Source organism: Alligator sinensis, unplaced genomic scaffold (assembly GCF_000455745.1).
Source record: "Alligator sinensis unplaced genomic scaffold, ASM45574v1 scaffold714_1, whole genome shotgun sequence".
NCBI lineage: Eukaryota > Metazoa > Chordata > Crocodylia > Alligatoridae > Alligator > Alligator sinensis.
Window position 1 is genome coordinate 988,233 of NW_005842493.1, and position 23,147 is coordinate 1,011,379.

At 48.9% G+C, this 23,147-nt stretch overlaps 1 protein-coding gene across 1 annotated transcript in view; it reads right to left on the reverse strand.

Moving 5' to 3' along the window:
* The window catches only part of LOC102383475 (leucine-rich repeat-containing protein 75A-like), a 161,153-nt gene extending 138,012 nt beyond the window's left edge, over nucleotides 1-23,141 (reverse strand). Inside the window, exon 1 of the mRNA XM_006031304.3 lies at nucleotides 23,065-23,141. The gene's annotated coding sequence lies outside the window, so the exon portion shown is untranslated. The remainder of the gene's footprint in view (nucleotides 1-23,064) is intronic.
* Nucleotides 23,142-23,147: the final 6 nt, after the last annotated feature.

Here is a 23,147-nt window from a genome sequence, read left to right on the forward strand (position 1 = left end):
CTGGACCTTTTCAGCCTCCGCAAGAGAAGGTTGAGAGGCGACCTTGTGGCTGCCTATAAGTTCATCACGGGGGCACAGAAGGGAATTGGTGAGTATTTATTCACCAAGGCGCCCCCAGGGGTTACAAGAAATAATGGCCACAAGCTAGCAGAGAGCAGATTTAGACTGGACATTAGGAAGAACTTCTTCACAGTTCGAGTGGCCAAGGTCTGGAACGGGCTCCCAAGGGAGGTGGTGCACTCCCCTACCCTGGGGGTCTTCAAGAGGAGGTTAGATAAGCATCTGGCTGGGGTCATCTAAACCCAACACTCTTCCCTGCCTATGCAGGGGGTCAGACTCGATGATTTATGGAGGTCCCTTCCAACCCTAACATCTATGAATCTATAAATCTATGAATCTATAATGCTCCAGAACTAGAATCAAACAGCAAAGTAATGCCTCTGCATGCGCAATCCTAAATTTCATTGCAAACAGCGGGCGCTACTAGGATCCCTATTGATCTGACTCCCCCCCACCAATATATCTGTTTCAGTTTTATTATCACTCAGTAGTATTACAGTAGTGATGACAGGTTTCAAATAAGACCAAGACCTCACACAAGGTAAGTGCTGACTGCACACACTAAAGATTATAAGACAGTCCCCACCCCCAACAGGTTACAACCTAAACAGACAAGCTACAAGTTGGAGAAAGTTTCATCACCCCCCCCACCCTGTACAGACGAGGAAAAATGAAGTCATGCAGCGGTTAACAGATGTGCCAAAAGTCACAGAGAGCATCTGCAGAAGAAATGAGAGCTGAACACATATCTCCCATGCCCTTGTACGGTAGCTTAACCACTAGACTACCCTTCCTCCGACTGTTTTTCCCCCTAAGTGACACGATCGCAGAGTACCCTCGCTGGAATGCAGAGTTCCCATGGATTCCCTGCCAAGCGCTCAGCTGAAAAATCTGCGCTCAAAACAAAACCCCAGATAAGTCCCACTGTGCCACATCCACATGAGAAAAACATGACCAAGAAAAACACTGGGAAAAGCACCGCACAGAGGCAGACAGGTTCACATTGATGCTGTTCTCCCGTGAGCAGAGAGGGGCCTGCAGTTTAAATTGTGTGTGCACACACACACAATTATATTGCAGAACGTATTCCTAAAGCACACAGATACAACTCTTTACAGCGAGACCTTTGTCCAGGAACTGGAAACTCATTTTCAGGCTTTAGGTCCATGAAAACAAAATGTCGTGCAATATAAAAATATGTAAACTCTCCCTCTAATTACACTGAAATTGCTGCCACGTATCTTTTAAAATGCTGTGTACATAATTAACCAGAAAGCTCCTACTCGACAGTCTAATGGTGACAGAGTAGGGCCTCGTACTCCCTCCCTCTTACTCACTCCCTTGTAAAAACGTTTATGGAATTCATGGATGCGTGTCTTATTTTGTGTGCGCTTACATTCAAAACGACTGTAATTAGCAGAAACACTTATTTGGTGACTGCTTGTTCAGCTATCACTAAATAGTGCAAAATAACTTGCAAAGCCAGAGAACTAACCTGCAATAAATCCTTTTCCCGCTAGCTTTCCGCCACCAGCTCCCACTGAAAACAGCAGGGGAGAGGCTGGGCAGCTTTCAGGGAAGGTGGTGACCGCAGCCTCCTCAGGACAGGCAGCCCTAGGGACTTGTTACACATTACCAGGGATATGGGTTTTCTATTTGCCACCAAAAAAACCGCGGATTTTCTCCTTTAAAGCAGAAAACCACAGGAAATCATGGGTTTCCCTTTGCAGGCTGGCAGTTTCCAGCCTGCAAAGGGCTGCTTGGGGCAGGGGGACGCGGGATGCAGGCAGGAGATGTCACGTGCGTATGCACACGCACACATGCACGTGGCCAGCAAGACAGCCAGGCAGCGATCAAGAGCAGCTCCCCCTGGTGCCTGCGGGCAAGTCTATTGGGGGGTGGGGGGTATAGGTGACATGGGGGGAGGCAGACTGGGGTGGCCATGGTGAGGGAGGGAGTGGGACAGGGTTCACGGATTCATAGATCGTCAGGGCTGGAAGGGACCTTGTAGATCATCGGGTCCAGCCCCCTGCATAGGCAGGAACAGACAACTGGGGTCAAGTGACCCCATTAAGGTGACCGCCCAGTCTCCTTCTGAAGATTTCCAGGGTAGGTGACTGCACCACCGCCGGAGGGAGTTTATTCCAGTCTGGACACCCTGACCGTGAAGGAGTTTCTCCTGGAACTGAGCCTAAAGCAGCCTTCTGGGAGTTTGTATCTATTGCTCCTGGTCTTCCCCAGAGGTGCCCTGGGGAAAAGCTGTTCACCGAGGTCTTGATGTGCTCCCCTGATGTAGCGGTAAGCCACTATCAAGTCCCCTCTCAGCCGTCTCTTCTGCAGGCTGAAGAGGCCCAAGTCCCTCAGCCTTTCCTCGTATGGCTTGTCTTGCAAGTCCCTGATCATACGGGTGGCTCTTCTCTGAACCCTCTCAAGTTTTTCCACGTCCTTGTTGAAGTGCGGCACCCAGAACTGGACACAGTCCTCCAGCTGCGGTCTCACCAGCGTGGAGTACAGTGGGAGTATCACTTCCTTAGTTTTGCATAAGATGCAACGGTTAATGCATGCTGGCGTGCTGTTTGCCCTGCTGGCCGCGGCATCACACTGCCGGCTCGTGTTCATGCGATGGTCGATCACCACCCCTAGGTCTCTTTCGGCCGTGGTGCAAGTCAAATTGTCGCCACCAAGCCTGTAGATATGTTGGGGACTGTTTGCCCCCAAACGGAGCACCTTACACTTCCGAGTGTTGAACTTCATCTGGGTCCGGTCCGCCCAACTCTCCAGCCTGTCCAGGTCCGCCTGTATCTGCAACCTATCTTCTGACACGGCCACACTCCCCCATAACTTGGTGTCGTCCACAAACTGGGCCAGCGAGCTTTTCACCCCCACATCCAAATCACTGATAACGATGTTGAGCAGTACCAGTCTAAGCAGTGGCGACGCGTAGGAGGTGCACTTGCACCCCATGAGAGCGCCGATGCACTCCCTGACCGGCCACGCTTGCCATTTAGGCGGGAGCACCAGTGCCCCCCCCTGCAGCTGCTTCCAGAAGTGGCCGCAGAGATTGGCAGCAGTGATCGGCTGTCATGGGATCGGCCGTGGGGGGACCCGCACCCCGGTCGGTGGGACTGGTCGTAGGGGCGGCACCAGTCACCCATGGGTCCAAGCACAGCATGCTGCTGGCAACGTCATCCTAAAAGATGAACCCCTACTCCCATATCATCTTACAGCTCGTGACACTGATTTCCTACACCTTCGGTAATATGAAGGGTAAAGACAATGGTGTACAAAGAAGAATAATGGAAATTAATCCTCTGGCCTTTTTTGTTCCTTGCAGTACACATACTCTGAATTTGGTTGTCAATGATGCTGCCAGATGTTGTTTGGAGGCAAGTAGTTTCTTTGACCTAGTGCAACGCGTTTATGTGTTTTTCTCAGGTTCAACACACCGTTGGGAAGCTCTTGGTCGCCATGTGCCGTCTCTAACTGTGAAACCATTGAGTGAAACAAGATGGGAGAGTCGAATTGATGCCTTGAAGCCTCTTCGCTATGAGCTTGGCAATATTTATGATGCACTAATTGAAATTTCTGATGGCGCTACCCTCACAGGATCATCTGGCAAGATGACATGTGCTGATGCAGAAGCTCTTGCAAATGGCCTTTCCAAGTTCAAATGTGTGGTTTCACTCATTTTGTGGTATAACATCCTTTTTGAGATCAACCTCACTAATAAGCAACTTCAGGCGAAGGACTTTGACAGACACACTGCTATCCAACAGCTGAAACAAACCAAAAAGTTTCTGGAGGAACGCAGGCATGCCGCACAAGGAAACGTGGAGAAGCAGCAAAGATGTCTAGAGCAACAGGAGGATCAAGGGGGACGGACCGAGGGATACACAGGTGCAGAAAGGAAGAACAGGATACAGAGGAGACTGAATGGGAAGGGAGGGAAATGTTGTATGAGAAGCAGAGAAGGAAATCTGCTCATCTCTAGTTACAGTAGGGGAGAGACGAGAGCTAGAAGAAGCAGTTCTCCATCCTACAGTGAGGAAAACTTCCTTCAAATGGTGAGCAGGGAGGCCTGCCAAGTGTATGTGTGTGAGCCTGCAGGAGAGGAGACCGAGGAAGCACATGCTCGCATTTAAGGTTGAAATTTGGACCAGAAAATGCGTCTCACACCCATGCCTGTGTAGGCATGCGACTTTCATTTTTAAAGTGAAAAACCAATGGGCTTTGTTATTTTTCTAAGCAATATTGTGCAAAAAAAGCAAGCCAATCTTGTGATTTCTGGAGGGCTGACTCACCGTTCAGAAGAGCAGAGCTGACAGGGCTGGCACAGCTCCTAGAAACCCTGACTAGCAGCTTTCCATACAATTCGATGCATAACCCAGAGTCCCCACAATCGGCGCGCTCAGGCTGATTTGACCAAACCACTGCCCTGAGGCGCACCCAAAAAAGGCATCAGGACAGAGGGCAGTCACCACTCACTTCCCCAAGAAGTTTCAGAGCCCAACATGCAGCAAACAGATGTAAAATTTTGTCTTTTTCACTTCAAGCGAGGAAGCTGCAGTTATCACTGCAGAACACCTGCTGCAGTGCCAGTTTATCCCTGCCTGGGGGATCATCTCAGGCTCCAGGTTTGTTCAATTTTAGTTTTTTGCACCCAGCCCTTGCTTCCTTTGAAGGCAGAGCTTGTGAGCGCATGCAGTCCCCCTCCAGAAAATGCATTTGAGTTACACAGCAAAGCAATATTGGAAAAGAAGACCAAAAATGGTTTGCAGGAGATAGCTTTAAACATTCTGCCTCGGTGCTTTTGGAGGTGGGCAGGAGATGAAAGAGACACCAGCCAAAGATGGATTTTTTTTTTTTTTTTTTTGCTCTGTGATTTCTGATTCTCCCTAATTCACTGAGCTAATCTTTTCAGAGACTTGCTTCACATCTGAGCAGGAAACGGTTTACTGGCCGTCAAAGCCTTGCATTGACGTGCAAGGTTTTAGCACACTACTCGTGTGAGACCAAACTCTCTAGCCCTGCTCATTACACACAGGTGAGAGAGAAAGAAAAAAAAATCAAAAGGGAAAACAGTCCTATGATTTTTTTGTTGCAAAAGTCTTATCACATCTGTGGTATCAATGGCTTTAAACAGTCCGTTCTCAATTGATAACATTGCCAGTCCCGTATATGTGCAATATTACAATATTTTTTTGCAATTGCAATTTTTTTTTATTTTTTTTTTACATTTTTGAGCCCCCTTTCTGTCTGCGCCTGGTTTGCCCGTTCCTGCGTCCGGATCTGATGCCGGGATTTTCAGAGGTACAAACTACATTTAGGGCAAGCAATTCCCCATAGGAAGCCAGTGAATCAGATACCTAAATTTGCTATCTGCATGCCTTGGTAATGCCCCTAAACAGAGTAGACAACATAGTGGAGAGAGGTTTTATTGTTACCTCCATTTTACAGGTGGGAAAAGTGAGACAGGCAGAGATTAAGGGGTTAGTCAAGCAGAAGCAAGGAAGTTGGGGCTGTGGCAGAGCTGGGAATTCAAGTCGCCATTCCCAAATAGGCAGCCTCCCACGTGCCATTCGGTGTTTGACATGCCTCTCTCTTCTCAACACTGTCACTGGCCATAAACAGGGGACAGCTACTGTGACATCCCAGGAGCTGCTCCTGCTTTTGGCAATAATGAAACAAGATCCTCTCAACAAGGAGACACCAAAAGCCACCAAGGAGAAAACAATGCACAGAAACCACAGAAGGAATCGATTAACCTCATTAACATGACCATCGTTGGGGTTAAGGGTATTCAAATATTTAGTTAAAAACTAGATTTGCAATTTGAAGGAGTAAAGAGACCAGACTAATAAGCCATAACTGACAGTACATGAAGCAATAACAGCAGGAAAAGGCAAATCCCTGTAACAAATGACCGGAATACCTGTAACAAATGACCGGGTCACAGTGAAAGCCATAAATGCCTCTCCAAAGCGATCAAGGGCAGCCCCATGTTCAGAATGACAGCATAAATAGCAGCTCTTTGTCCAATTTAACAGGCAGGCAGTCTATAATTCTCATTATGGAGCCTGACAGGACGGTAATGGCACAGGTAATAATATATTGATTTTGTCTGCAATATTTAACTTCAAGGCAGCAAAACTGCAGGAGCTGGAAGGGCAGTATTCTTGGGCTTAGAGGGGCGAAGCTTTCAGCACAACCCGAGAAACGCGGATGCCTGATTGAGCAGAAAACGAGCCGAGACCTCAGCTGGTGTAAGCAGACTTCAATGGCGTTACTCAATACCACCCGAGGGTCTCACCCGGTGCAAACATTTCCTCTGCCCCACAAAGGAGCAGGATTAGCAAATGGTAGGCTCAGGTGGGGCTAAGGCAAAGGGTTAAATCGACAGTGCAGGACTGCAAAGGGCTAAATCGACAGTGCAGGACTGCTAAAAGACTGGAACCGCCTCTTGTATTTTCTAAGTGCAAAGCCATATTTGCAGCGGTCTCCGCTCTAGAGATGCATAGTGCGGGGCACTTCCAGCTCCCCAGGTGGTTTAGTGTTTCTGCTACCTTTTGGCCTCGTTCTGTCAAGCCAGGTCAGCACAGGGAAAAATTGGAGACAGAATTTACCAGTAGGACTACTTGTTTCATGAGCAAAGCAGGCTGGGGCTCATCCGCTCTCATTCACACACAAACACACGCACGCGGCGCGGCGCGGCACGGCACGGCAGCGTTAAGAGTCAGATTCCAGTGTTTACACAATGACGCCTCATTCACGGCAGGCTGCACAGTCAGGTTTCTGCAAAGTACCTGTCTCCCAATTGCTCTCTCAATTGCTCAATAAGGCAGTTACCAGGCACAAAGTTGTGTTGCATTGTACTTTGAGGATGTCCACAATGATAAAATGGGTGCTTGCGATTCAGAGATTGCACTTACCCAGTCCATAAAATGCTTAAGCCCAAGTGGGATTTCCCTGGCTCTGTGCTTCCAGGAACACCTGCCTTGAGCAAGCAGCTCCGAAACAAACCAGGCCAGTCGGTCAGCATTTCCAACCAAGGACATTATTCTCATTTATACTGAAGTCATTTTACCCAACTCTGACAGATCTGTGTGCCAACAAGTGTCACTTACACCCAGTTCCAAGAGAGGACCCATTATGCTGGGTTTTATAAGACTCGGGCTCAAAGCATCTGTTCCCAGCAACACCGATAAAATCTTCAGGCTTCCCCTTCCCTAACTAGCATAAAGAAAACAAAGATCAAAATGGCCCTTTAAGCCAAGAGCTCCACAAAAAAACCTAATTTGCTCTTTGCTTGTGCTGAATCTGGGACATCAAAACAGGAACGCTCCATTTACGTGTCTGATTAAAGCATTTCATTCAATTCAAAGGATCACAAAGGTCTGCTCCCTCCCAGAGCGCTGCCGGACTTGCCGGCCGGCAAAGTTTGACAACAGCATTACATTTCAATATTATTCCTTTGCTGGAAGAATGCCTGGACATTTAAAAAAAAAAAAAAATGCACAAAGAAAAAAAAGAGAAAGATGACCAAAGGCAGGTTGCAAGCTCCTGACTTCCTTTTTTTATTCTGTTTTTACATTAAGTCATAAAACGATTCAGAATTTAAAGCCACAAACAGTCGGTGGGATGAAGGGGTGCATAAACCAGCCAGGCAGCTACTTTACTTCCTTCTGCAGGCAGATAAGAGAATTATTTTATTGGTATCTTCATGTTCGCTCAGCAACTAACTCCCCACCCCCTGACACCCTCTGCAAAGCTGCTTCTCTAAAGACACAGGCAGGATGCCCCGTGCACTCAAAGATACAACAGCCACCGCATTTATGGAAACAGAGCAATTCAAAACAGACCCCCTGAAGGTCCTGCAGGCTGACACAGATACTCCATCTTCCCTGCCTTGACTTCAATTCAGCACGTTGAATGAATCATGAATCACCCGGGCAGGATCAGACCCTCACTTTACCCATGCCTTGCACCTCACCTGGCCATTTACACTTGTGCCAAGCGCGTGCAAGGAAGGTGAAAGATGCAGTTATGGGTAAAAGGGGGCAGAAGAGACTGATGTGACAGCGTTTGACATCTGTGCCGCATGAATGCTATGGAGGGCAGAACTGGGCGCAAATTGTCCCAATCTTTTCCATTACTATTCACTGTCAGTCTGCTGGACTCCTGGCTCTAGTGTCAGCAAGGTGGACCGGCATATATCAGGGGGCTGGCCTTCAAATTAAGCCTTCTGACAAAAATAATATATTTGGAGAGAGGGCTGATTTATCTTTTGGATGCTGAGCCTTCAAGGAGCACCCGAATCACCTTTTCAAGCCTCCCCGCCCCAGCTGGGCGGGGAAGAAATAATCCAGAGACTCGGAACAGACTCGTGCCATTTTGGCAATACTGATTTATGTTCAACTTTGTTTAAAAAAATAGACCAATAAATCCATCACTATGGTCCTGTGAGAATCTATGCACTCATTAGACTTATGGGAAAACTGAGTGGGGAAGTGATTTGTCTATGGCCCAAGAGAGGATAATGTCAGACTTTCTAGAGCCCTCTGGACCCCTCCCTGGACTAAAGCACCTCCGCTCTTTCCCAACCCCACATCCAGCAGGCGCCCGTGTGTCGGCTGCAGAGGCCTTCACCGTCTAGAACATCCTAATGATCATCCTCCACATTAGCTCGAACGCCAGCTGTCATTTGGGGGATTTAAGTGGTTTAATTCATTAGCTCGGCTAATGAACCAACTTAAGAGCAAACTTCATTATGCTAGCGGGCAATTCCACTTCTAAACCTCAACACTCATTCTCCATCTTAATCTTGCCCTTCAAGCTACAGGGTACACTCTGCAAAAAGCCTTTGGGGATTAAGTGAGCAAAGCTCCCCCCAGCTTCAATCCCCCCTCCCTCTGACTCGCACACTTGTTCTTACACACACACACATTTTGCCCCTCAGTATATGAAGGACTGGAAGAGTTGCAGGGGGCTGGCCTATCTCAGAGCTACTGGAAGGAAACCCTGTAAACCTTGAGTGCAGTAGTCTTCAGCAGAGAAATGCATATACCTTCATCAATAGATGGCCCTTGCACAACTAAGTCAGGGCATGCACAGCTCTGTGGTCTAGGCATTATTTTTAACGTTTAAAATATTGCACAGGAAAAGTAGGAAAAACAGGGTTCTCAGCTTCTTGAAATAGCTGCTCAGGCTTTATGTTACTCAGCCTCTTAAAAGCGGCCACCGCTGTGTGAATCACTGGGAATCCCTCGAGTCGCTCAGCTTTGGCCTGTGGCAGAGAGCCAAGCCTTCCTGTGGGGGAGGTCTGAAATCACGGCACGTTTCCTTGCACGCATTTCAGTAACGACGTGCACTTGTGGAGAGCCTCCCATCCAGAAAGCTTCAGGGAATTCATCCCGATGCCAACCCCTGATGCAGGGAAGTTCTGCTCCCCCATTTCACAGTTAGGCAAAGCAAGGAAGGGAGGGGGTGGAGGGACCCAACCAAGGTCACAGTCTGTGGCAGAGCTGGGAGAGGACTCCTGGCTCTAGTGTTAGCCATATGAGCAGCCTTCCTATTCCACACTCTCTCTTGGCTATAATGCAAGCCGTTGCAGCACCCCTAGCTGGGGACGGCGTGGTTCCTATGCACTGGTTTTATTGCAAAGCAAAATCAAAAGGAGAGTGCCCAAGTCTGAGGGACGGTTGTTTGCACTCAGACACTAGGCGCTGGGAAGGTGGCTCTTCAAACAGGACTTGGTTCTTCTGGAGTTCACACGAGCCATGCCAGACACAGCGGTAGTGCTGGCTCTACGCATAAGGTATGACTAAAGCGGTGTCTGCTGCGAGCTCCATGGATGGTTACAACTGCTCAGTCGCATCATAACCAGGTCCGCCACCCAGGAAAGATCAGACCTAGGGAACTTTAGAGGGATGGCTTCAATGCTTTTGTGGGTCACTAGCATAGAGCATGATAGCCATTTCCCTTTAAATCAAGGTGAGCTAAAGGCATCGTCCCTGGCCTGCACAGAGGGGAAAATAACTGCAGCATCAATAAGTGGGCAGGAAACTCCCATCGCAAGCTCACAGTGTGATGGTAGTAAAATAATTTTGCTTCATATTGCCTCAGTTTCCCCACGTGCAGAACAGAAATACACAGTCACATCCATTTCACTAACGGTTGCAAAATACTCTTCCATCCTCAGGAAGATGGTACCCTAGGAGAGCAAGGCAAAGCCAGGTCCAAATTCAATCCTTTGGAAGTGACAGTCGAAGCTGCTGGGACACCCATCAAGTAAAGTGCTCTCCTTCATGCTTCCAAGCGTGTTGTCTGTGAAGCCAACAGACCTCCAACCCTTGATCTCTGCCAAGGACCAAAATATATATAAACCTGCTGCAGAATTAGAAAGCAGCTAATTATGCATCAGTGTCCCCCACCCCACAGCCATCCTGCAAGCGGGTCTCAAATTAATAACCCAAGATTTACCCAAAGAGGAAGACAGCAGTTCTTACTCCTCTGCCTGTGACACTGCCCAATGTCCCCAACCCTAGCAACTGTGTTACGAGCCTTGCTTTCCCTAAGCCCTAGACCATGGAGCTGTGCAAACACAATGGGCATGCAACTTTCTCAAACCAAAAAGGAAGGTGCCCTCGTGCCTGCAGAAAGAGGCTTGAAAACCTGGAGTTCTGAAAAGGTGGAAAAGCCAGAACATGTCAAATATGTGCATGTTTTAAAAATGTCATGCTTGAATATTCACACATCCCTGGCATCGCCTGCCTTCATTTGGGGCATGTCACATCTTCATGCCTGGGGGTGGACCATAAAGGAATACTTTTGAGTAACTGTCGCATCAGAGCTGAGGACCAAGGGGGTCACGTGAAGTCTTAACTACCGCAGCCTCCCAAGCCTGCACGTAGTGAGCTCCGGAGGCCAGGCCAGGGGCAGTGTAATGCTGGTGACGGAAGTGCTGCCTGCTGCTGACCACGCTGAGCCCGCGTTTTGGGTAAACACAGATGTCCAGCTGCCAATCCACTGCATTGCTTCTGCACGAAAACTTCCTTTAAAAGTAAAAGAACGCGGCTGTCCCCGCTCTGCTCATCACAACACCCTGGGGAACATATTTCCACACATAAACACCACGCTCCATTTGCTTGAAAAGTTTTTAATTAAAACTGACATTTTGGCGCATTCTGCCAGCACCTCCGTCTTACTTGAAAAACTGCTGTTTGCAATGCTGACCACCTTGCCAGGCTGTAAATGGTTTGCATTCGGCTGGGGAAAAAAAAATCAGAGGAAGAGCCTTCCCCAGTTTAAAATCAGGCAGGACCAAGTTCCACCGCCTGGAGAAAGACAAGCAGTCTCCCCAGGCATGCCAGTAGGTTGACTCTCTGCTGACTTCCAAGTCAGCACCTTCATGTCCCTGAGTGGAGAAACCAGCCTGACAAATTTTATTTGAAAGCTAGGGATGGACTTTTAGAGAGTCTCCAGTGCTGGCCCAGATCTCCTCTCACTGAGACAACCAGAGCTTTAGTACTGATTTCAAAGGGAAGAGAGTTAGGCCAACCCTAAAGAGCCTGTGAACATCTCAGCTAAGTGGTAGCAGTGCCTTGTTCCATATGGTTTTTGGAGGATGAAATGGGATTTGCACCCTTTCTGGCCAGGAGCCCTCATGTGAGCACTGCCACAAATTGTGACATCTCTGATCAGAGCCCGTGGGTTGAAAAAAGAAAAAAACAATACATTTGGGAGTAAAGATGAGTAGAAAAAGACACAGTGAAGCTGGAAGCTGCAGGAGGCAGCTCATTGCCGGCCTTTTCCACACGTACCCCACACAAGCAGGGAGGGAGCGACTGGACCAACACGTACCACAGGCCTTGGTGGCTTTTCTGGCTTTCAGACAACACTTGGCAAGAGAGTAGGATGGGAGTATGAAACTCCTTCTGCTCCCTCAGAAAGGGTGGGATCAAAGAGCGTAAGTGGGTGAAGAGAAGGGCCATGACACTGCCATGTGCATGCTTGTGCAGCATCAGCTCCAGAGTCAATGTGAAGTGAAAACTGCTATACTATGGGCTGACCCCCCTCGGGCAGGTGTTGCAGTTCACTCCATTGCATAAGAGCATTAGGCGCATGCCAGGTGCAGCACTGCTACCCTGCAGGCTGGGTTTCAAGACGGCAGCATCTAGTTACCCTGGCATACCAGCTGGCTGCAAGGGCTCTACAGGCAAAGGAGAAGTACAGGATTCAGAGGCCGGCTGTTATTGCAGCAGGATGGTGCTAGGACCTAGAATGGTAGCTCTCGACATATGGCCTGCGGGCTGGATCCGGTCTCCAAAGCAACTAGATCCTGCCCCAACATAGGGGATCAGCAGCAAGCAGCTCAGCCAAATGCATCCCCTTCCCTGTGCTCTGTGGTGTGTTGCTGATCCCTCCCTGCTAACCCTCACTCAATGCCACAGAGTAATGGCCCTTGGCAGGGAAGGAGGGGAAAAACAGGTACAGTCACTCAGCTTGCAGCTCTGAAAGGTGAGTCCCACTGGCCTGGAACAATAAAATATAGTCATCTATGCAAGATAAGATATGAGTAATTAAGCAGCAGGCTTCAGAGCACATGCCAGCTGCAGGTGGGGACCAGGAAGGAACTTCCTCCTTCGCCCTGCCCAGCCTGTATAGCATTGCAAAATTGCCTTGGTGTCACAAGTAGGGAGAATAACTCTTTTTTTCCCCCAATGATGCATCAGAAATCAGCCATTTCTAAGGACAGGACTCAGAACTGGGGGTAGGGAGGTGGGGTGGGAGGTGTCAGCAAACTTGTCCAGCATACTTGATCCCAATGGCCCAATTCCTATCTCTCACCAGTTTAGCTTCCCTGATTCAAGTGGCATAAATCACGATACCCCATCCAAGTCAAAGACAGTACTCTGAATTACTCCAGTTCACGAGCTGGCTCTGTACTCTTCAGCACTGGAGCTGTGATGGTTAAAGAACAGTCCACTCCCTCCTCCTTACCAATCAACCCACTTCTCTTTGATAGGTTAGCATTTATTTAGGGTTAGGTTAAGCTCAGATAGATAGAGCTAATAAACCTGGCAGCATCTTTCCCTCTGAAGAAACACACAGCTATATTTATTGCACTCAGGAGGCTAGCTCAGGTGGCAGATTTCTTAAATGAATTAACACATTTTTCAGTTCAATTACTGTCAGGAGTCTTTGGACAGCGCCTTAGACCTCATTCCCCCTGTGACTGGCTGTGTGCGCAATCGAGTGCATTCAACTACTGCACACATCTCCATAGGAAAAAGAGCGGGCGTGAAAACGCAGCTGGGCAGGCAGCAGAGGCAGGCACATGCCTGTGCAGCCCAGGAACACTGTTGTTATTTCCTCATGAAATGAAACTCAGACACAAAGAAAGCATCTTGCAAAAGAAATAAAAGGAGCGCTTCATGGAGTTGGTACGTACAGTGTGCCCAGGAATCCCACATCTCACCTCTGTTGTACAAAACAACCCCTAAGCAGACATCATGCAACATATGCTGGGTTAACCTCTTTGGAAACTAGAGACCCACAGCACCTGCATGCATCCAGCAGCTTCACATAAAGAAACCCCACTGGTGTCGTCAAAGCTCAGCCCTGTCTCAGCACAAGTAAAGCAGGACCAAGGTAGCTATGTAGTACAAGGGGCCTATGGAAATTAGGCACTCAGCTCCTGCGGGATTTCAGCGGGAATTGCCTAAACTCTATTCAGCTCCTTTGCAAATCCCAGGCAAAGTTAATGAGGAAACCCCTCATCTGAGAAGCTATCCCATTTCCTTGTGCAGTCATAGAGACTTGGGTTAGAGACTGCTCTCTGCCCAGTTCAAAACTGCTGAGAAAATGCCATGGATTCAGATCAGTACAAGAGAGAGTGGGGGAAAAGGGGAGGACTGGAAAGCACAGTATTTCTATAAAGCAACAAGGTAGGTCCTGGTGCTTGAAAACAGTGGCTCTGCTTGGAAAGGTGCCATTCAACCAGAGCAGGATTTGACACTTCTCATGTGACTACAAGCACAGCAAGTAGTAGCCCCCCTCCATCCCCACCACCTCTTGAGAGAGGCAGGGATGCGCAATGAAACAGAGGAAGGGCAAAGCCGATTGCTGCGGGGCTGCAGGGGAAGAGCTTTCTACCGAGACCTTAAAAGCAGCAGCTGGGATACTCAAAAGTGTGTGAGGGAATAAAACACCTAAATTCACAGATTCATAGGCGATTCATAGATGCTAGGGTCGGAAGGGACCTTAACAGATCATCCAGTCCGACCCCCTGCCTAGGCAGGGAAGTGCTGGGGTCAGATGACCCCGGCCAGATGCCTATCCAGCCTTCTCTTAAAGACCCCCAAGGTCTGCAAACTTCCTCCAAAAACCCCAGCCAGAAGCCTGGATACGTATTAAAAGTCCCGCAGCCAGCAAGGGATACAGAGGGGTGGAGCAGCACAGTCAAACCTCACTTGGCTGTGAGCTCTCAATGCAGGGTCTGGCTGGGCCCCTGCTTTCCCATGTTGGAGCCTGGGGGTGAGTGCTCCTGTTACAGGTCATCTCCTCCCATCCCCTGCTGTTGAATTCAGCAAGAGGGTTGGGTGGGAGGGGTGAACAACAACAAAGTCCACCCCTTGGGCTCAGGAGCTGAGCAAGAGCAGACCCCAGCCTGCACTGCTCACACGCCGCTCCAGCAGGAGCCCGTGCAGCAAGCTTACACGACACAGCCAAAGTGGGGTGGTCATACCCCTCCTGAACTGTTCCTGGATCCAATACTCCCACCACTCTGACTGAGAAAGATTTGCCCTATGTCTCCTGACCAAGATAATCCACCCCACAACCCATTTGTCCCAAGGCAGCTTCAGCTCTGCAGCATGTGAACATGCAGAGCTCCTCAGGACCCTTCCGACCCTACGGGACGTGGGACAGGGCTCAGCTGCAGCCAGGGAGAACACATCCTGTGTAAAACACACTGCTGCTCTGGCACTTCCCTGTTCCAGCCCACCTCCAACTCTCTTGCAGGCCCACCCCCACCATCTGGCTCCCAACTTCAAAAGAGGGGCAGTCGCCAGCTACGAACCGACAAGGTCGAATGCTGAATGCAATTCCCTCGGCCACAGGAAGCTGCCGGGGAGCTCGCTTTTCAGAACAGCCGTGCAACGCCTACGCACCAAAGAGAGAGTGAAAGCAATCCTTAGACTCAGGGAGACACTGCGTTTTTAAAAGAAGCAGGGAAGCAAAAAAGCCAGCCGGTCTGCTGGAGGACGATAGCCCTGAACCCCAGTTGGCTGGAGGATGGGAGCCCTGAGCCGCATCCTGCACTTCATGTCTGCTGTGAAGGAGAGGCAGCCAGACAAGGGGGACAGGTTACTGCATAAATGCTGTTGTGCAAATGGACAGAGGGTTAAGGATGGGGTGGTTGGTTGGGGCTGCAGTCATGAACCTCTCCCAGCTCTTAAGACAGCTGGCTATGCTGGATTTTTGGACAGAGCACATAGGAAATGGTACGGGCAGGAACTCCCAGTCTTTTGGGGGGTGGGGATGGGAAGTGGTGTCTAACAGACTGTACAATCTCCCTGTTTCTGCAAGTCCCCTGGTAACAAGCTACCTTCCTGCTGGCCATCAGAGAAGCCCAGTCCAATGGACTAGACTAGACTGGGAGCCCGGAGACCTGGGTACTGATCCTAGTAGCTTGATCTGTGCCCCTTTGGGACAAGCTACAACCTCTTCAGGCCTCAGTTTCCCCACCTGAAAGATGTACCCATCCACCTAGGTGCAAACTCAGAGGAACAGTACATATCTACAAGGAGTATTCATCTTCTCAAAAGAAGAAATTCAACCTGGGCAAAAGAAACTCAATCACTTCTGAATCCATGTCCTCCCTGGATATACAGACACATCACAGCCACTGACACAGCACACTGTTCAGTCCTAACAGGGACATTTCCATGCGGGTTACTAAACTATAACTTCCTGCCTGCCTATTCCTCCACTGAATTAATGGCCTGGAGCCCCAGAATCATCCATGCTACCATACTGAGTCTGAGCACAAACAGACCAGGGCGATAGAGAACAAGTCATGCTAGCGCCCGCTGCAGGGGAAGCTGGCTTCCCCAAAGCACAGCTCTACATCACAATCCCTTGCTTCTCCTGCCTTCAGGGTGACAGTTTCTGTTCAAATGTTTGTCCAACAGCTGTTAAATAAGCAAAGCTCAGAAGCACACCCAGGTTCCTATTAGATAGGAAGCAGCCAGCAGGTGTTCCCACAACTACCTTCTAATGGGCTCCTCCAAACCTTGGAGAGGAGAGAGGTCTATAAATGCCATAAGCTACCAGCTGCATCATTGTAATATAAGCAGATGCATTTAAGTTAACATGCAAGTACCTGAAGCACAGTTCGCATCAATCAGCGCAGCTCACTCAGTCATCCACTGAGGATTCAGTCCATCATGCTGGCATAAGTTATACTCATGCATTGGGTTAGCAACTCCAGTTTCTACATGCACTTGGGCTTCCCCTGCACAGTGAAAACTGCTCAGTTGTGCTAAAACTAGGTGAAGGGGGCACAAGCCCTGGCTAGGGTGGCAGACATGCTCTCCCAGTCCAGCTAGATACCTTCATCTCCAGCTAGCTGTTCCTCTGAGCACTGGGAGTCCCATAGGGGTCATGAGCCTAAGGGAGTAACCATCAAAATGGGAATAGATATAGATATAGGTTTGTCCAACAACCAACCAGATGAGAATGGGACCTTGCTAATAACCCTACACTACTCAGCCAACTCTGGCTTGGAGGTAGTCGAGTATGACCCCCTCCTTCCTTCTCTCAGACACTCCCCAATATTATTCACCATGACAAGCAGCAGGCTCAAGTGTTGCTAGGCTCTGATCAGGACCAGTTTGCTGGGAGGCCACTGAGCCACGATGGTCCATCTCCCAACAGATCCCTCTGTGGAAAGGAAAAGGAACAGTAGGCAGCAGCGAATGAAAAATCAAGGTGCAATGAAGAAAGAGGCAGAAGCGTGAGACACAATTAGCATGGGAAGCACAAAAGAGAGAGGGGAAAGAAGATCTTGCAAAAGGTAAAAAAAGGTGAGAGAAGAAGGACCCACCAGCTTGGGATAAAAAGGTGATACTAAAATATCAGCACTCTTCTGCTAGCAAACCTTTCCAGCATCCTCAAGGTTAAAAAGGGGCTTCCAGTGGCTTCCTCACTGGTCCCAAACCCACAGACTTGAACTTGGGGATAACTTGCAAGTCACGTCACCAGGTTTTGTCATCCAATCCTCCCTCAGCACTCCACACAGAGAAGACACCTGGCCCCAGGTGTCCTAATCTAGGAGATGCTCACTTCATCAGCGGCACAGAAGAACAAAGTCTTAAGCCACTACCAAAGAAACTTGATCCATGCCCTCCTGACTAAGCCAGACTCACAGGAAGATGAGGAGCTGCAACCCTGATAGCCCTCTGATTTTAACCCTTGGCAGAGAAAACCCTGCCTGGCAGAAGGAACATTATCTCCCAGAGGCCAAATTAGATTTCACAGATCTTTGCCACGTGGCCCCCAGGCCCTTCTTTTCAATGCAGATCTGCAGCCAGGAGATACTCCAGTTACCAGCATGTATAATCTGGGATCAAGATGCAGCAGGGCAGCCAAAGGATGCAGCCAATCTGCCTGTACAAAACCAAACCACTGTACCTGGGATCAGCTACAGAAGAGCCTTACACACCTCCTTAAAGCTGGTGTCTAAAAGCTTTGCTGAACAGGCATGTTGAACACACCTGCTTACTGAGCTCAGTTTTGATGTTCTAAGTGACTTTAAGTATGTGCTTCATGACTACTGAAGTCAAATGAGATTGAAGTGCTTGTCTAAGCACAGTGTCAAAATGGGGCCACGGTCCCCAAAGAGGCATAGTTTGGATGACCAGGCATAACACACTACACAGTCCCCATTGACTAAAGACTTACAGGGAGCAGGGTAATCGTAGTACATCTATCCTACAGCAATGATTTGAACCTGGCTTCTTACCCTGCTTGCTGTTGTTTGGATGCAAAGCATGTGATGTGCTGGGAATTTCTCTCAATGTATTTCTGCTCCTCACACAATAGCAGCTTTCTGTTCCTCGGGAAAGCTAGAACCTCAGAGCCACTCCTAAAGAGATACGATTGATCTGATACAGGTAAATAAAAGGTAATAAAATCTCAAACAAAGCAGGTTACATGGAGGTTAAGAATCAGCAGAAAGGATCTTGCTGAGTACACTAAGTAACTATGTGGGTTTGCCTTGCACCCTTAAAACAGACACTTTCAATAGTCTTTTCAGAGATCTAATACAACCCTCTGCAGTTGAATGCTAAGGTGTTGCTACGTATGATAATTTGTGCTTACCCTAGTTATAATGCTGCAATGGAGAAAACCAAATCCATAGAGGTCGTGGTGTATCTTGGTCACATATCCAGTAACAAGTAACCAGCCACAGGCAGGGAACATTCAGCCCCCCCAAACATAACTAGTGGGAGAGAGATTATACTAATCAATCAGTCAACTGCTACTTATAAACAGCAGAGACCCAAGAGCAAACCCTTCCCTTTAATTAGTTTGAAGAGCAATATTTATCTTCCTAAATCAGACTGTTGCCTCTGCAACATCATAACTCACTGGTCTCCCATTCAAGCAGAAGGCTATTCCCAGATGGAAAGCAGTGGTTCACCGGCTTCAAACTCCACTACAAAACACTTTCCTAGGAAACACACACCTCACTAGAGAGTGAAAAATTAGTGGATGCCAAGCTGCACACGGAGGAAGTACTCCACAGCAGGCACAAAGGTGTCATTAGGATGAATTACAACTATATTCCCACAGCAGCTACCACTCAAGACAGTTAATAAAGTTAATTGATTGGTGAGATCGTGACAAAGAATTGCTCTGTAATTTTGCCAGGAGTCCCCGTGCTCTGGCGTTGGAGAAAGACGTAAATAGAAGTCTCCAACAGCCCTCCGCTGTCCCCGCCGTTATTGCTGAATTATTCTCTTGCCAAACCCCAAAGGACTAATAAAGACATTATTACCAGTAATGCAATGCAGGGGTATCAAACACATCTGGCCCAGAGGCTGGATGAGTGGTCCAAGGGCTGGATTAATGGCACGTGGCTGGCCCCATAACCTGTATGGGGTCCACAGACCTTCCCTTCCCCACCCCCCTGCAACCTCAATGCTGGATCCAGCACATGCAGCACTTGTTCTGGCCAGTTTAGGACCATGCTACAAGCAGCACCCACACAGGGGCAATTTGGGAAGCGTGCCACACCCGGTGCCTACTCCAGCTGGTCCAGGACCCACATGACAAGCAGCACCTGCGTCTCTGATCAAATGGGGCAGGTCCCACATGTGGTGCATGTCCCAGACTGGCTGGGGTGGGCATCACATACAGCACGGGTCCCAGGCCAACTGGAGCAGGTAGTGTGTGAAGCATGTGCCCCAGACTCTGCACACAAGGCCAATCCGGTGCACACTACATGCAGCATATGGGTCAACTCCACATTCACGGGGCAGCAACCAAGGACTGGATGATGGGGCTTCCTGAACTGTATTTTTATACAATTGATGCAATTAGTAAAACAATTGATAAAGCATCCTATGCCAAGGCCCCCAGGGCACCACACAGCCACCCAGGTTAAAGCAGTGCTTAAAGAAAAGGCCTGGTCCTGCAAAGTGCTGAGCAGCTCCTCAAACTCTCACAGATCCCAAAGGACTGTTACTGCTGCTTCTTCAACAGGCACTGCGTACCAACAGCCACCCACACACACAATCAACTGCAAGACTAGCGCACAAAGGCTGCTTACAGATGTGGGGAAAAAAACGGCACTTAACTTTAAGCTTGGTGCACCCCTGCACCAAGTACAATGCGTGCCCAGAAGAGGCATCACATTAGTTTGACCAGGCTCGTCCAATATCTGAATCGATCCGGCACTTCAGGGGGGCTTTTTGGTGCTTTTATCTAAGAGCTGATTGAATCAGCTTTAGATAAAATTGACAAAAAGCCCCCCTGAAGTGCTCGATCCATACAGACGCTGGAGAGCCAGGTCGAACTAACATGCTTCCTCTTTTGGTAAAGTGCTGTTTTGGGGGGTTTTTCAGGTCTGACAGCAGCTGAAGTCTCCGAGCCGGTCTTCAGAAATGGAAGGATCAGGCCCAGATCATTCAAGGTGCTGAGTACCCTACACGTGCCACTGCACTTGGTGCTCAGCTACTCTCAGGACAAGGCCCTGCAGAACTGCAAAGTCCTGGGGGATATAGACAGCTGGCTTAGGAAGCTGTTTTATAATAGGAAACTTGATTTTTTTTTTTTTAAATCGGTTACATACGGATAAAAGAATTATTTCCATAAAAGGTGATATTCCGTCCCAGTGTTTAAAAAGACTAGGATACCCATTGCACATGGTGGATTACTATAAACACTGCTATGGTGTGTTTTGTATTAGTCAAGTATTAACTATTTTTGTATCCATTTGCTCCTCACTTTGTTGGTCTCACTGGCAAAAAAACCTCCCGCTGGGAGCCGACCCAACGAGATTCAAGCAGAGAGGGTGATTTATGGGAAAACACACATGCAGATCGCATGCACAATGCTTCTTCTTAGGACTTTTAACTTCACAATTTGGATTCAGCATTCTCACATATCAAATGGTTGATGCTATTACACAGGGGAAAAGGAAACAGCAGGATAGTTGCTCTTATCGCTACCTGAAAGAGGATCTTGCAAAATTAAGTTGCCTCAGCAGTCAAGGCACCCTAAGGGGGCTGCAGTCAATTTGCTGCAATTAAACCCAAAGTCTTATTTTAAAGAGAGGCGATAGAATGGCCTCATTGCAGGATCCCATCCTGCACTTTCCCCAAGGAGCAGCCTTGTAGTTACAAACTCCAGTAAACTTATTTTCCATTTAGGTTTTTTTTTTTTTGTTTTTTTTTAATGATTAAGGCTTCCTTTGTTTCACAGTGCTTAGTACATGCATAGCTGCTTGCATCTTTGAAGCTCTCTGCAAATACTAAGTCAGCCTTGTTACAACACATGAGCGAGGCAAGTGTCACTCATTTTACAACATGAGACGGGGAACGGGGAAAGCCGTCACAGAGCACGTGATTTGCCTAGAGCTGAACAGCAAATCCGTGTTGGAGTTAAGGTGCGGGAGTTTCTAGTGCCCGGTTCTCTGTTTAGTTTGCAAGGCTCTGCTGCCTTTCAGCAGCTGATCGTCTCCTGGAGCTATTTATGAACGTGACTTTTCTAGGGATGCTGGTGACTACATGGCAGAACCCAGTTCAGGATTTAGGGCTCTCTCAGAGCCCATCAGCCAACATACCCAGGTCTGATCCAGAGACAGCAAGAGCCTTTTGAATTCTGTCTTCAAAAGGCTTTGAATCAAGCATTCTCAGGAAGCCTGAAAATCAATTCAGCCACAAGCGGGACAGCACATTAGCCTTGCACACACAGGAGGGGGAAACTGGAGGTGCTGCAACTCATCTTCTTAGCATGCCTAAGAAGCCTGCTCCAAGTGCTCACCTCCGTGGCAACCTCAGTGGGCTTGCAGCAGGCTTTGCAACTGGGATTTCTGAAGGAGCCCAAAGGAATCAGGCACATCAATTCATTGGAAGTTGAAAATTAACACAATTTGGTTCCTTGGAAAATCCAGGCTTCTGTGCATTACCCCTTGTTACTATTATTGTGCATTATATTATGACAGCAGCCAGGTGGTCCCATAAAAAAGGAGACACCTTTGTATTTGGGGGTCTTACAAAACCCAGAATGAGCGGCAGTCTCTGCCCCAAGGAGTATATAATCCGAACACGGCATCCAAGTCAGGTCGCTGCAGGAGGAATCTCACCCCCGAACTCCTCCCTTCAAACTCAGACTTTGGGAGAAATTAACTACCAGGGAAACCCACTGCCCTCTCCTTCCCATTCCCACTACCAGTTAACCCAGCTGCTCTGAATCCTCCACTCGGAGATGAAAACTCAGCCTTGGCATCAGACCTCCAAGAGCCATCCTTAAAACGTTCGAAAGATCAGGGGTTTGTTCAGTGCCATTCCCACCTTTGCAATCAGAGGCAGGGAACAACACCACCTCATTAAAAATGTGTTTTGAGTCTATTATAGTATCTAGGACAAATTGTTTCCTAGTATGACACGGCAAGGTATATTTTGTCTGAGCAGCTTTAAAGAAACACTTGCCGTGACGACTTATTAGACTCTAACAGGTTCCCCATCTCCTTCCAGCGCTGTTAAATGAATTTCTCACTCAACCAGCTATCTAGTTTCCCCCAGTCTTGGTGGCAGGATACCCTGATAGTAAGGTCTGCCAGAAGGGCGGTCCGTGTTCAACACCACGGTTCACTCAAATCCCTAACCCCAGAAGGGACGGTGCAATCTCCTGCCCGAGGCAGGAAAACCCTTCAGCTCACAGCTACGAAGCGGGAAGAACGTGAGCACTTCAGAAACGTGACGCCCAGCGAATATGGGAGCAATGCCCAGCATTATCTCACGAGGCGCACGATCCAAACGCCCGCTGAAGTCAGCCGGCATCTGTCTGCTGACCGCGGCGGGCGCTGGGTCGGACACTTTTCTAGCAGCAAAGTCTTGGCTCGTCCTCATTTGTGGGCAGCAATTTACAGCTCAATTCGTGACCCCTTTTGAGCCTGGCTGATACTGGTGGAGGGGGCATCCGTGCAACTATCCAATGCTAAACACGGGCACGCCTGCTCGTGTCCAACCGGTCCCCCAAAACCCGTCTCTCTTGGTATCCCTGGACCCCCGCGGAAGGGGGGGGGATCCACGAAAGACGACGAAAAAGTATTTGCACACGCGTGCTCACAACCCAAAGGGTAGCAGGGCCCGCAACGACATGTTAAAGAAGGTCTGAGGAGCATCCCAGGGAGTTTGGGGCTGGGCGGAGGAGCAGGTTGAAGGCGCAGGGCAAGGGGCAGGGGCAGGAGGGCCCGGGGCCGGGGGAGCTCACCTGGCGCAGGTGCCGGAGCAGCTCGGTGGCCTCGTGCTGGCGGCCCTGCTGGACGAGCAGCAGCAGGTCCTGCACCAGCCCCA